At 35.7% G+C, this 14,752-nt stretch overlaps 1 protein-coding gene across 1 annotated transcript in view; it reads right to left on the bottom strand.

Moving 5' to 3' along the window:
* Positions 1 to 14,571: 14,571 nt before the first annotated feature.
* The window catches only part of LOC107286066 (copine-4), a gene marked incomplete at its 5' end in the record, with an annotated part of 9,648 nt that continues 9,467 nt past the window's right edge, over positions 14,572 to 14,752 (bottom strand). Inside the window, one exon of the mRNA XM_015814361.1 lies at positions 14,572 to 14,752. This exon is cut by the window's right edge and continues 979 nt beyond it.

Genomic DNA, 14,752 nt, shown 5'->3' with positions numbered 1-14,752 from the left:
TTCAACATTAAACAAATATAATTTTTGATATTTGATATTTTTCATATATAAATGATTAAATATAAGCATTTTTTTCTATATTTCTACCAACAATAATAGCATCCATATAGCTTTTTTTTCTTATCAACTTATGTTATTTTCATAAAAATCATTGATTCACGGTATCTTATTTTCATAAATCTTGTTTAAGTTCAGTTTCTCTTTAGTATTCAAACAATTCTTATCAATCATATTCTCAGTAATTAACATCTAAATATCCACAATCACAAATCTGGATCACCAAACTAACAAATTTTGTAAGAAGCTGTGGTCTTCCTGTCTCTCGCGTAACAGGAGAACAATTCAAAAAAAGCTGCGTAAAGAATTAAGGATATAGAAGCACAAAATGATATAGCGATCCTTAGTAAGGTGGGTAACTTGAAATGGCTGAGTAAATATAAGCGTACTTTTCAAGTAGACAGCTATTTGAAGTTACAACTGCCAAAACATCTTAGAGAGGTATTTATGCGAGTGAGATTCGAACAGCTTGACACAATAGTCAGATATGGGAGATTCCATTCTATACCTTACAATGAACATCTCTGCATTTGCGGAGCGGCAGAGGTAGAAGACCTGGCTCACATACTATTTGATTGTTGCCTGTACAAGAGGATGAGAGACAGGTACCTCGGTCTATATACCAAACGAATGACTCATTGGGATCCCCATATCAAAACAACTTACTTTATGTGCGGCCAGAACTTGAAAATAACAACGCAGCACAGTATTTAAACAAAATGGTTCGGTTGAGATCTGCATATGTGGGACTGATTGGGGTAGATTGCAAGGGTGACTTCAAGATATAATTTTATCATATTTTATCTATATTTTAAATTACTGTACTCTATTTTAATTTCATTTTAGACTGTATTTTACTCCAATTTCATCTTAAGTCATATTTTATTCTAGCTCCATTTTAAACTATTTTATCAAATTTTATTTTAAATTGCTTTATCAGACTTTGGTAATGATTTGTTGCTGGAACTTTGCACTTTGATATGGCCCAAGGGCTAATCAATAAAGATTTATTATTATCTAAATATCCAAATTTTCCATTTAAATACATTATCCCAGTATTTTCATATTTTATATATTGTAAAAATACTATACTACATATGTATCATAACATCTACCTATAACATCTTTTCTAATCAATTTATATTTCACTTCTATTTGTAAAAATTGATTTGTGAAATCACTATCTATCCTTTTTATCCAAGTTCTTATTAAGCCTAATTTCCCCTCAATATTTCAATCATTTCTTAATCCTAAATCTTTTCAAACTTAATTTTTTAAAATTCAAACTTTTCACTCACTTACATCATCCCATTATTTTTATATTTTGTGTCTTATCAAAAATACTATATTACTTATATTTCTTAGCCCACTTATTCTAAAGCCCCTTTATAACCAAAGTTATTTGTTTATTTAGCCATATTCAAACAAGTGTTTGCTCATATAATATTCCATCTGGTAGGGCAGTTCAAGTCTCTTAAGCCCGTCTCTGGCCTTCTTCCTTTGTCAAATAGTTTTCCAAATTAATATCTTCGACTTGTCAAACAGTTCTTGTATTTTTGTAGTTGTTGTTGGGAGTAGAGGATACATAGTGCGTAAGATATATGTTTTTTGTCTCCCAAATAGTGATTCTTCTAGTAGTATCCATTTTGTTAAATCTTCTTTCTTCTCAGGTTTATTTTGATGTTTTAATGCATAAGGTATCTTTTCCATATTTATTTTTATATCCAAATCTTGTAAGTTTTTTCTTGTTGTATTAAGTCATAATTCCCTTCATTTGTACTTCGCCAATTAAGTAATTTTTTTTCTAGTTTACATACTGTTATCAGATTTGTTTGCTCATTCTTTACCATCATTCTTTGGATGTTTTTTTATTGTAAATTTAATTTAGAAGTGTATTCATTTATGTTATTAAAGTTGTATTTAATTTCCTCGTGGTTTAAAGCTATTGTGATTTGTATCTGTCGTAGCATTGCATAAATTTCCTCTGGGAAAGTATTTGTCTTATCTTGGAAGGTTGCTTCTAGAAGTCTTTGATCTTTCAGGTTGAGTCCTTCAGGAGCAGATATTAAGTGTGGTTTTCTATCATTTTTTGATGAATATGTCATATCCATGTTGTCTCCCCCTTTTGAGTAATCCGTCATAAGTGCCATAGTCTCTGTAATTAGCCTTGTTAAGTTGGCCAACTCAAAATCCAAAGTCCAATTTGGTATAGTTTTTGTCTTTATATATAATTTTTATAATCCACTGTATTTTCAATTGTCAAGGTTTCAGTAAAATAAATGTTTTATAACAATTCTTTCTTTCAGGGGTCAATTACCAACCAGTCAGAATTGCAATTCAAATATATTTAGCCACCTTAAATCCTTCCTGTAACTTCCCCTCTCAAAGATTAGTCATAGATCAAAGTTTTCCTTTTTCTGTAAACAGTTCATAAATTTAGACCACAAAGTATTTATTTTCCTTCAGACACTTTCCAATCTTATAGCTGGCCCAGTGTACAATCTCTTCTTTGTTCCCTAGCAACTATTTTCTTAAAGGTTATTAGAGTTCATGGGAACAGATTTTTCTTTGTTTTTGGGCGTTTTCTTTACGATGCTATTTTCTAATTGTCCACTAGATGTCAGCAAATATTTGTTTTCTAGCTCTTTCAAACAAGAAATTATTCTTATTTTTCTTTTTTTAATAATTTCATCAAAATCCTTTAGAATATAATCTTAGCAGTTTGTTTTAGTTTCTAGGTTTGATCAGATTGTAGTATTTTAAATTTAATTTTAATATGTTTATTTCCTTCTTAAAGGTTAATTTGCTGTAGTCCCCTATCCTCACTTACGGAGGTTTTTCTTGCTTTGGGGATCTTTCCCAGGACTTAGTTGCAAAATAAAGGAGAGAAGATCAACTACTCTCACCAATTCCAAGCATGCTGTTCACCGTTGTTCTGGCTAGTGCTCTTGGGTTTCGGCTGCAGGTAGCTTGGGCTAGATGCTGGCATGTGGCTATCCTTTCTCCTGTCGAGTCAGAGGGCTTCCCCCAGATCAAAACGGAATGACTGCCGCCATTCCGTGATTAATGGGTGCCCCTCTTCCTTTGCCGCCTCTCTGGGGCAACTTCAGACCCATTTAGAGTCCCTTGGCAGGACGAAAACAGCCGCAGGATGTGGAGTTTTGCAATCCCGTGGCCATGCGCTACGGTTCAAAAACCAGAAGTCTAATATCTGGCAATTTTAATTTTGCAGACCTTTGAGAGAATCTTGAGGATCATGCTGTCTGTTAAATCAGTATTGCACAATAAAGCTAGACGGCTCAACAGCCCCTATTGTTAAAACTTTAATTGTATAGATTATATCATTTTAGCTAAGCCTGAAACAGATAGTGAAACGACAACACTGACTCCCTTCCTATTGGCTTCCTAACACAGAAAAGAGAAATCTGGAAATCCATATTTTTAGCCTATGGAAAAGAAAGAAGTAAGAGAGCACAGCAAAGAACCTACAGGTGAGAAGTAGATTCTTGCAGCCAAACTTAATATATGACTGGCCAATGATTTGCAAGAGAGCAGGGGTGTCAAACTGCCGGTTGCATCATGTGGAGGCCGCGCCCGCCCCAGCTCCAGCAATGCAAAAAAAAAAAAAAAGTTGCAATACGTCACGACACATCACGTGACGCAGCAAGTTTGACACCCGTGCAATAGAGGAAGTGTAGCAAAGTCAGAGCAATCATGCACAATCAGTCCAGCATTGTTAAGCAACCAAAGTAACAGAGGAAGTATAGGGACCAGCAGTGAGAGTAGCTAACTACATTCTGATTTGCTTTTCTGCTGACTCAAAGGTGGGCAAATCACTCTTAAACTCAGCAATGGGAAAAATCCTTAGCATAAACTCATACATAAAAAACAAACAGAAGCATCTTGAATTTTATTACAAATATTGAAATGTTGGTTATTATGATAAGCTTTTAATTCTTCGACAAAATTGTTTTATTGGATTCTTCAAGGAAGATTCTCATGCTGAAGTTTATATGTCCAAGACTCGGATTCAAAGATATCCATAGTGTCTCTGTGTGCATGTGTCAAAAAAGTTAAAATGGCACCTGTGACTATGCAGAGACTCAAATGCATTATAAAATGACCACAGATTTTCAAATCCACAATCACTGTCTCCTTGATTGTTTTTTACTCCTCCTACTCAAATTGTGTCTGACTGACAAGATACTGGAGAGCTCTATGTGTTAACCATCCTTCTCCCATGAAATTTAATTCAACAAAAGCAGAGATGAAAGATCTGCAGTCTCCCAGATGCCTCTGAGCTACAAATGTGTAGGAAGGTTTGGAGATGACCTTGGAGAAGCCGTCTAGAAGCTGTTGAGGAAACAACTGGTACTGAAACAGGCAAGATGCAGAAACATCAGACTGAAAAATAATTGTTTCAAACAATATTTTAAAAAAACTGGCAAAGAGAAGGGAGGGCTGACATTGGAATGGGAAAAAGCTCAGAGAAGTTCTAATATCCAATTACATTATTTGCCTCCCTTATTTTCTGAAGTGGCAGGACTGATCAAATGAGACTGTAAACTTTTTTCATACTCTGATGCTAATTAATACCTTCCACCATCATGATTACTTCTCCCAGCAGAAAAAACATTTGCTTTCAGCTCATTTAGTGCGGAAAGTGCTGCCATGGTTCTTAAACAGAAGCTTGGAAAGTGTAAAAACAGCAGCAAAGAAAATGTCAAAATGGCATAGGTTTCCTTTGAAGAGTCATCCATAAAAAGAAACATGGCAGGGAGAAGATTTCACCATTCATTTTTATATTTGTATTAAACTAATAACCGAAATAACTTGTCCAGTTAAGATGTAAACAGAAAAGTGTTTTTTTATTTCTGCACTGCAAAATAAATAACCTCCTCCCACTCCTTCAATCAGAAATGGATGGTGACGTGGAGACATTACATTTGGTAGCTTCTGCCTTGTCTACAAACATTTTAATTGCTACCTGTTGTCATTATTTTAGTTTACTATCTCTTGTTATAAATTTTGCATCTTTACCAATAAAATCAATTTGGATAATTGCTTCTGAATTGGACATGAAAGCTTCTGTAGAATATAAATAATTTGACTTGACAGATGTGAAACATTACATTGCCTTGTAAGAGTGGGATTAACCTGCTAATAAGAGACAACTCTAATGAGGGGAAATATTTATTTTGAAGGCTGATAGATTTTCTTCCAAGATTCCAAGAAATCTGAGTCAACTCTTAATAACTGAGTTGCCTTAAATGGAAGAAAGCTTGTGAGAAAAATGTATTTTTTTTTTGTGGCATGCATTGAACCATTTTTCTCACCCACATTTTTCCACACACAGGTATTTCTGATAAAGTCATTCCAGTATGATGCACTTCAAATCAGATTTTAAAGTTGGTGTGCCACATTCCATTGCGCTCTGAGTACATCATAACAAATCAACATTATATATTACTTATTTTGGGGAAATACTTTTTATTTGTTGTGTAACATGTGGTAACAATTACCATTTGACTTGGAAATGTTCCTGACTGTTCAGAAAGGCCTCCCTATGACAATGAAAGCAGCCACAGAGTATGTTTGTCCCCTGGAATGAATAACTCAAGTTGGTCTATATAGGGTATTTTTATTTTTGTTTTTATGGTCATCTGCGCTGAATAACTAGAGTTTCTTACTTCTTGTCAAAGAACATTTTGAATTGAATGTATTACGTATTAGTCTCACACCCTCTTTTTCTGTGTGGCATAATAAAAATGTGTGAATAGAATGTCATTCTGGTTTGGATCTTTCCTTGAATAAATTCTTTAATATATGTGTGTGTGTTTTACACATGCACATATGTACACATACAATCACACACGTATACATACACACATATACATACATATACCTGGAGAGGTTCAGCTAGTATCACTAGCATGCCTGTTTTGTCTATCATCTCTAGGATTACAGCAACTGTAGCGTATACCAGCACCAACACAACTGGGAGAACATATGGGAGAAAGAGAAGACACAATACTAGTGCAAAGTGACTGCAGGATCCAAGAGCAGATCCTAGTATTCTTCCAGAACAGGAATCAGTTGTTATCCCAGAAGCAGATATCAAATAGTGGGTCAAGAATATAAAGAACTGGACAGTGCCTGACCCTGACATGACTCACTTCTACTTACTAAAACAAACTAACAGCAGCACATGAATGTTTAGCAGCACGGATGAACAAGCTGCTAGCAGCAGGCTTGTACCCAGAATGGCTAACTCAAGGAAGGACAGTACTGATCATGAAAGATTCATATAAGAGAATAGTTGCATCATTCAACTATCAACCAATAACCTGCCTCCTCACAACATGGAAAATCCTATCAGGCATCATAGCTACCCAGCTACAGGACCACATGGGCCAGTACATGAGCACAGCTCAGAAGGGCCTTAAGAACAACACCAAAGGCTTAAAACACCAGTTGCTCATAGACAGAACAGTCAACAAGATTCAAGGTCTAAACAAACCAATCTGAGCACATCCAGATTGACTACAAGAAAACCCATGTCTCATTGTTACACAAATGGATCTGTGAATGCTTGGGGGTATACAAAATAAGGACACTAAGACATTCCTCAAAAATTCAATGGGACTGTGGAAGAGAACAATGGAAGTCAATTCAAGATAGCTCACATAAGTGGCCATCAAGTGCAATATATACCAAGATGATGTATTGTGTCCACTGCTGTTCTGCGTAGACTTAAACCCTCTCAGCCAGATAATCAAAAGAACTAAATATGGATACAATGACATCAAGTTGTGTGCTAAGAGTGAACAATTCATTGACTTGTTGATCCACCTGATATAGACAGTGAGGACATTGGATGTCATTCAGAGCTAGTGTGGCCAGAAAGTAGTCAAGAGCAAAAAACCTATACACCAAGAGAGCGAAAGCGAGAGAGAAAGAGAGCGAGAGAAGAAATAGGAGCTTATATATATATATGGGGGGGGGGGAAGCAGTCAAGAGAGGGAAATTTTATATATACGTACAGAAAAGAAGTCCTACTATACTCAATGGAGCTTATATATATATATATATATATATATGGCCAGAAAGTAGTCAAAAAAGGGAAATTTTATATATATAAAATTGTATATATATTAAAAATTGCCCTCTCTTGAATACAGTAGGATTTTTCTGCATACAGTAGCCATACAAAACATTGTGCTGCCTAAGTTTTACAAATGAATGATAAGCAACATATAATGTCTGATTCCGCATCAAAAATCTGGAAATGTGGATTATCAACACACTACCAGACTCCTGCAGTGAATAATCTTTGCACTAAATAGCTTTTGACATGCAGCTTATTCTTGTGCAATTTGATTTTGAATTAGTTAAGAGATCTTGGCTGGATTCTGTAGGTCTGGAAAGATTCTTAACTGTTTATGAAAATCCATTTGTGGTTAAAAAGTGAGAGAGAGATGGGTAAGATTGCTCTATAGACTGCATTTTATAAAGGGTACAGTGGAGCATGGACAAAGCAGTTGAATAGCCTAAGAAACAGATATGGAAATCATTAATGATAGAAAGTTTAGGCAAATGTCTGTCTGAAATCGGGAAAAGTTGGCCTTTTAATCCTACTGGAATTCAGTAGGATTCTGGATTTCTGCTATAATATTCTACTGGATAATGTATAATTGTTGTTGTTAATTGTGAAGTCGTGTCCGACCCATCGCAACCCCATGGACAATGTTCCTCCAGGTCTTCCTGTCCTCTACCATCTTAATATCTTATTTAAATCCTGATGATCTCAGTAATATTTGGATGGATTTCTATGTATGTTTATGTAAAAGTTAAGTTGCATAAATTTGAGCAAGCTATATTTTCATGTAAAGTTCCTAACCTAAACTTTCTTTTATTCTTACTCTTACTTGTTAATTTAGTGGCATCTTTGGTTTATTTGTCTATAAAGTTTGTTGAATATTAGATATTTTCAGTATACTTTATTTCTTATTTAAAATTTGTGTCCTGCTATATGTTTGTCATAAAAGGTTGATTGCCAAGTACCCCAAACTTTCTTTTGGGGTGTCTGTTTCTCTGTGTGTGCCTTAAAGCTATGTTTTAGTATTCTGGTTTTTAAAGATGAGATTTCTTCTTTATATAGATCTTTCCTCACTTTTCCCTTTGTAAGAATCAGGAAAAGATTTACTCCATACATTTTATTAGCCGGTATTGTATAACAATTGTAAATATAATTGTATGAATTATATAGCTGTTATGTGAAAGGTTGGACACTTCTAAATTGATTTAGAAGAGATTTTTCTAGTTTAGTCTTTTTGATCACAAAGAGCAAAGATAGGCAACAGTTATGGGCTCTAGTTTTGAAACCACGTCCAATTATTTTATAAAATAAATCTGAGATATGACTCCCATAGTGATGTGATTTATCATAAAACAACATATATCAGGAGATAAATTTGTGAGACTGCTTTCCAGCCTGCTTCCAACCCTACATTGTGATGTTTCCTAATATATCATATTACTTTTGCCCCTCTCTGGAGAGGTGATCTCAGCTCTCCCAGGAGGACCAGGCAGGAAACACCACCAGATGAGCAAATTCTACTTTATTGTAAGGCTCCATTAACAGAATCGTGCAAGTCTGATAGTAAAAAAATATTCCAGCATCTCTTTTAAAACCTGAGAAGTTAGGGAAATTATTTTCTAAATTAGAACAGAATAGAATAATAACAGAAGAGAAGAGAAGAGAATCATAACTTTATTGTCACTTTGAATGTACACTAATCGGCATACATTAAAATGAAACTTCGTTGCATACAGCTCTCAAAGGGTCACCACCTCCGATATACATTACATAAATATGACAAAAATAAATAAATACAGAATTATGCATATACCCACATATATTATATGACACAGAGGAACAACACAGTCTAGTTCAGATTATGTATACATGTGCATGGCGAGAAAAACAAATCTTCTTTTACCAGATGGATGTCATAGGGGACAAAGCTATTACAGAATCAGGTAGTCCTGCTAGAAATACTTTGAAACCTCCTCCCAGAGGGGAACAACAGAAACAGACCGTAATGTGAGTGTGTGGGGTCTCTAACAATGCTTTGAACTCTAAGCACATAGCGCTCATAAGCAGCATCCTGACTACCAGAGAGCAAGCTTCCTATGATCTTCTCGGCTATCCTTACCATTCTCTGTATGGACTTTCTATCTGAGACAGTGCTGCCAGCAAACCAGACAGTGATGCACTTTGTTAAAATGCTTTTAATCGTGCCTCTGTAAAAAGTGGCCAGAATAGAAGGAGAAAGATGTGCTCTCCTCATCTGCTGCAGGAAAACTGATTTGCATGCTTCACTAAGGATGATGTGTGGAGAGACTGATTCAGATTCTTAGTTATCTGCATCCCCAGATACTTAATACTGTTGACCACCTCTACAGCAACATCCTTGATACTGAATGGAATATGACTATGCTGGCTCTTTCTAAAATCTACAATGATCTCCTTTGTTTTATCAACATTTAGAACCAGGTTACTTTTATTGCACCAGTCCTCCAGAGCCTTCACCTCTTCCCTATAAGCATCTTCATTGTCATCCTGGATAAGACCCACCACTGCCGTGTCATCTGCATACTTCACAATATGATTCATGACACAGCCCTGTGGAGAATCTGTACTCAAGGAGATGGAATTAGAAACATGATGGAACCACGGCCTGATGCAATGAGACTGAAGATGTCTGTGAGAACGGGCCAGCTGGTCAGCACACTCCTTAAGTACTCCCCTAGGGATATTATCAGGACCCGCAGCTTTCTGAGTGTTGACTTTCCCCAGGACCTTCTGAACAGCAACAACTTTCAACAACTTTCTCTTATTATGCAACTATAGATACGCCCTCTCATATCTGGTTATTCTCTAGGCAGCATTTCCCCCCCCCCCCGAGCCTGCCAAAGTCTGCCAAGGTCATTCTCACATGCCATTACAAGTGGGTACATTTCAAAACAAAGCATAATGTTGGAGAACAATAACAGTACTAGATATTCCAAATAATCCCTGTATAGTATAGGACAGTGCTTTTCAACCCATGGTACATGTACCACTGGTGGTACTTCAGCAGGTTGTACATGCATTACGGGTTGAAAAGCACTATAAAAAAGTGTTTAAAAAGTATAAAAGTTAACAGGAGATGAGCTGAAGTGGTGACAGTGCCGCACAGGCCTGTGGGAGAGTCAGCTGGAGCTGCAGTGTTGCTGGGGCTCTGCTGAGCACCTAGGATTGGCATGCGGCTCCAGCTGATTGGTGCTTCCAGGAGCAGCACGCAACCTTGCAGAGAGGAGTCAGCTAGAGCTGCACTGAACAGAAAAGGAGGAGGGGGGAGAGAGGAGAGGATATAAAAGGAGGAAGTTAAAGGAATGGAGTTAAAAGATGAAAACTGTAAACTACAAGCATTTGAGGATGACCTGGTATTCATTTTAGAAGAATCACTGGAGACAACTCTTAAACTATTGAAAGGGATAGAAGAATTTGGAGAAGTAGCAGGATTGAAAATAAACAGAGAAAAAAACCAAAGTTATAGTTAAAAAGATAAGAAAAAAAAACTGTCAGAAAAAATAGACTTACAAATAGTTAAGAAAGTTAAATATTTGGGAATATACTTAACAGCAAGATGTGCAATTATAAAATAAGATAATTATATAAAATTACTAAATCAAACAAAATTAGATTTGGAAAAAAATGGAAAAATTTATAACTATCAGTGTTAGGAAGAACAGGTACTGTTAAAATGAATATTTTACTAAAATTCCTTTTTTTATTTCAAACAGTACCTATAAAAATAGAGATTTTTTTTGATGATCTGAATATACTGATCTCAAAATTTATTTGGCAAGGAAGGAAAGCCAGAATTAAACTGAAAATGCTACAAGAAGCTAAAGAAAATGGAGGACCTGGACTACCGGATTGGATCTTTACTACCAAGCATGGGCTCTAACATGGTTAAAAGAATGGATAACCCTCAGAAATAAAAGATTGTTATATTTAGAAGGACATGACTTGCAACTTGGATGGCACACATTTTTACGGTATGAAAAGAATAAAACCCATAGATATTTCCAAAACCACTACATAAGAAACACATTGTTATCGGTATGGGAAAAGATAAAACCAAAAATCTATACAAAAATCCCAGGATGACTATCAACAATGGAAGCATTCGTTCATCCAAACTTAGTTAAACTTGAGAAAATTCTAACAAATAAGGATATTCTGAACACAGATGGGAAATTAAAATCTAAACAAGAGTTAGAAGATCAGGGTATTGACTTATCATGGTGGCCTTGACTGCAAATGCAATCGAAGTATGATAAAGATGTTAAAATATATGGTTTTTATAAAGACCAGAAAATATTTGATGAGGTGTTGTTGACTTCTGATGAAAAACTGATTAAGAAATTGTATAACTTTTTATTGAATTTGAAAATGGAAGACGAACAAGTGAAAGAAACAATGATAATATGGGCAAATTTGTTTGGATACAATATAGAATTAGAGAAATGGCAAAATCTTTGGGAAATAAATTATAAATTGACAATGACAACTTCATATAAAGAAAACCTATATAAAATGTTTTATAGATGGCCTCTTCCACCTGTCTAGTAAATGTTGGAAATGTAATCAAAATCCCGGTACATATTATCATCTGTGGTGGACGTGTGTTAAAGCAAAAAATTTTTTAGACAAAAATACATAATTGGATAGAAAAGATGTTAGGGAACCATATAGACTTTAAACCTGAACTTTTTTTATTAAGTATAATTCCAGAAAAAAATGATAAACAAAGTGTATATTTAACATTACATGTATTAACAGCAGTGAGGATTGCATTTTCTCAGCACTGAAAAAAAAGAAAAAAAAACCCACAATTGGATGAAGAGATAATTAAGAAAATATTGGATTGTGCTGAAATGGATAGTTACATTGAGAATCAAAGAAAAAGAAGATACAGAATATTTTCAAACATGGAACTTATTTTATCAATGGCTGGAAAAACAGAATAAAGAGTAAGAACTAAATTGTATTACTAAACAAAACAAAACAACCTAGACAAAATATTGTTCATTAAGCACTAATGAATTGTAATAATATAAAATTAATACAATATTATTAAAAAAGGGGGAGGTTTTGGTGGGGAAGGGAGAGGAAAAAAAAGAAGACGGGGAAAGAAAAGGAGATGGAGAGAGACTGAGAAGTGCACAGCCTTGGGGAGAGGAGTCAGCTGGAACTGCACCAAAGAGAAAAGGAGGAGGAGGAGGGGGAAGAGAGGAGAGGATATAAAAGGAGGAGGTTTTTCCAGGAAAGGGGGAAAAAAGACAAAGGTGAAAGAAGGGGACAGAGAAAGAGAACGGAGGAGAGGCTTCTTTGAGACAAGCAGAAGGAGAGAAGGGGATAGAACAGTGCTAAGTTTAATATCAGAGAAACAGGCACAAGTTTCCCATTAAAAGTGTAGTTGTACAGATAGTCCTCAATCTAAGACCACAATTGAGCCCAAAATTTATGTTGCTAAGTGAGAAATTTGTTAAAGGGGCTTTGTTCCATTTTACGACTTTTCTTGCTACATTTGTTAAATGAATCACTGCAGTTGTTAAATTAGTAACACCATTGTTAAGTGAATCTGGTTTCCCCATTGACTTTGCTTGTCAGAAGTTTGCAAAAGGAGATCACATGACTCTGAAATATTGCAGCCGTCATAAATATGAATCACCCTGGGGATGCTGTGAAAAATGGTCATAAGTCACTTTTTTCAGTGCTGTTGTAATTTCGAATAATCACTAAGCGAACTGTTGTAAGTCGAGGACTACCTGTACTTTATCACTTTTTTCCTTTTTTGGTCATCAAGTTTTTGACACCTTGCTAGCCGACTGGTGGTACTTGAATATTGCCATATCCTAAAAGAGGTACAATCTGTAAAAAGATTGAAAAGCACTGGTATAACACATGTAAGCATTCTTGGGAAAAATAAATTAGAGGCGGGCATTCTGTTTTGCTTTGCATTATATCAGCACCATTACTGTTTGTTGTTGTTCCAGCCTATCAATGCTCAGTTCCATCTAGTTGCCCCAACTCTACCCCAGTTAGGGACTACTGAGTCATAAAAAGGAAATGGGGGGGGGTCGGTTAATGAAATGTGGTAAAGAGGAGTTGACAGAGCAGGGAGTTTAGCAAGCACCAGGAAAATGTCTGAGGGCACACTGAGGAACATCAGCAGATTGACCAGTCATGTCTGCAGTTGATGAGTGCTTTTGAGATCAAGCGCCACACGATGGGGTGAGCTCCCGTCCTCACCCCAGCTTCTGCCAACCTAGCAGTTTGAAAGCATGCAAATGTGAATAAATAGGTACCACTTTGCTGGGAAGGTAACAGTGCTCCATGACATCATGCTGGCCACATGACTGTGGAAATGTCTTCAGACAGCACTGGCTCAGGTGGCCTTGATATGGAGACGAGTACCACACCCTATAGTTGGCAGCAACTAGTGGAGTAAAATTCGCAGGGACTCCTTTACCTTTAGCTTATGTTCAGGGTCATAAAATAAGACCATAGGTTGTGGGAATATTTTAAGCTTGCAACTTCAGTGAAGCTCAAATAAGAACTTGGCTCCAAATAGGATCTGTGCAGAAAATGTAACATGCCATACAGTACAATACACAGCTTAAAACCTAGACAAAATGATCAGAAAAACTCTATGCCTTTTTCTGTTTCTTTTTTGGCTGTTTTAAGTCAGCACTCAAACCTTGAGTAAATTTACCATAACTTTCTGAACTCTTTACTGCCTTCTGGGAATCAGTCTAGATATGATAGCTGGATTTAAAGAAAACAAAAAGGTAATAGTTGCATTTTGTTAAAATAAATGGTGGATGGCTCAGGAGGTTGTGTATTTCTAGTCATTGTGGCTTATGAACCTCACCCCAGTTAATGGCATAGCATTTTGAGCAAGCCTGGCAAATTCTAATTTCCTAAGCAAATCATGGCTGAGCAAGACTTAGTACAATTGGCAAAATCTAAAGGTCTTTTTTCCATTTTTAAAGTAGAAAACACAATAAAATGTTGTGTAGTCCCCAGAATTAATTCACACATGATTTTACTCATATATATAAAATGGAACCCTACTAACTGGTTTGTGCTGCCCCCAAATCATAATGTTGTTGAAATTTAACATATCTTCTTTTGTAACAATTTATGCAACTGATTTATTTTTCCCTACAAGAGGACAGTTATCCTGGTTTCTAACTGATGTTCTCAAGGCAGCTTAGAATACATTTAAAGTATAATCCATTCCAGACCTCAGATATAGAAATCTGTTATTTCTAATTTTTTCAAGTTGTCTTGAGGACCTCCTGATGGCAATTGCGAGATACAGAGAGTTCTCATCATTATTTTCCATTTATCAAATAATCCAGTTGAATTGCTGGTAGTATTCAACTTTCTATTACTGAGTTTGTCTTATTTGTAGCTTTTCTGCAATATAGTACCCTCATAATTTTAGAAAAGAGGAATTGCAGGTTTTTATAGAAAGTCTATTAAGAAGTAATTCTTTTAATGCCTGGCTGTGTCAAAGGCATTCAAGAAAGAGTTAGATCTATGCTATAAAATAAGATCTACTGGCTAAAA

Source organism: Protobothrops mucrosquamatus, unplaced genomic scaffold, assembly GCF_001527695.2.
Source record: "Protobothrops mucrosquamatus isolate PMUCROS unplaced genomic scaffold, P.Mucros_1.0 scaffold243, whole genome shotgun sequence".
NCBI classification, from domain to species: Eukaryota; Metazoa; Chordata; class Lepidosauria; order Squamata; family Viperidae; genus Protobothrops; species Protobothrops mucrosquamatus.
This window is presented reverse-complemented; position numbering and strand designations above follow the sequence as displayed.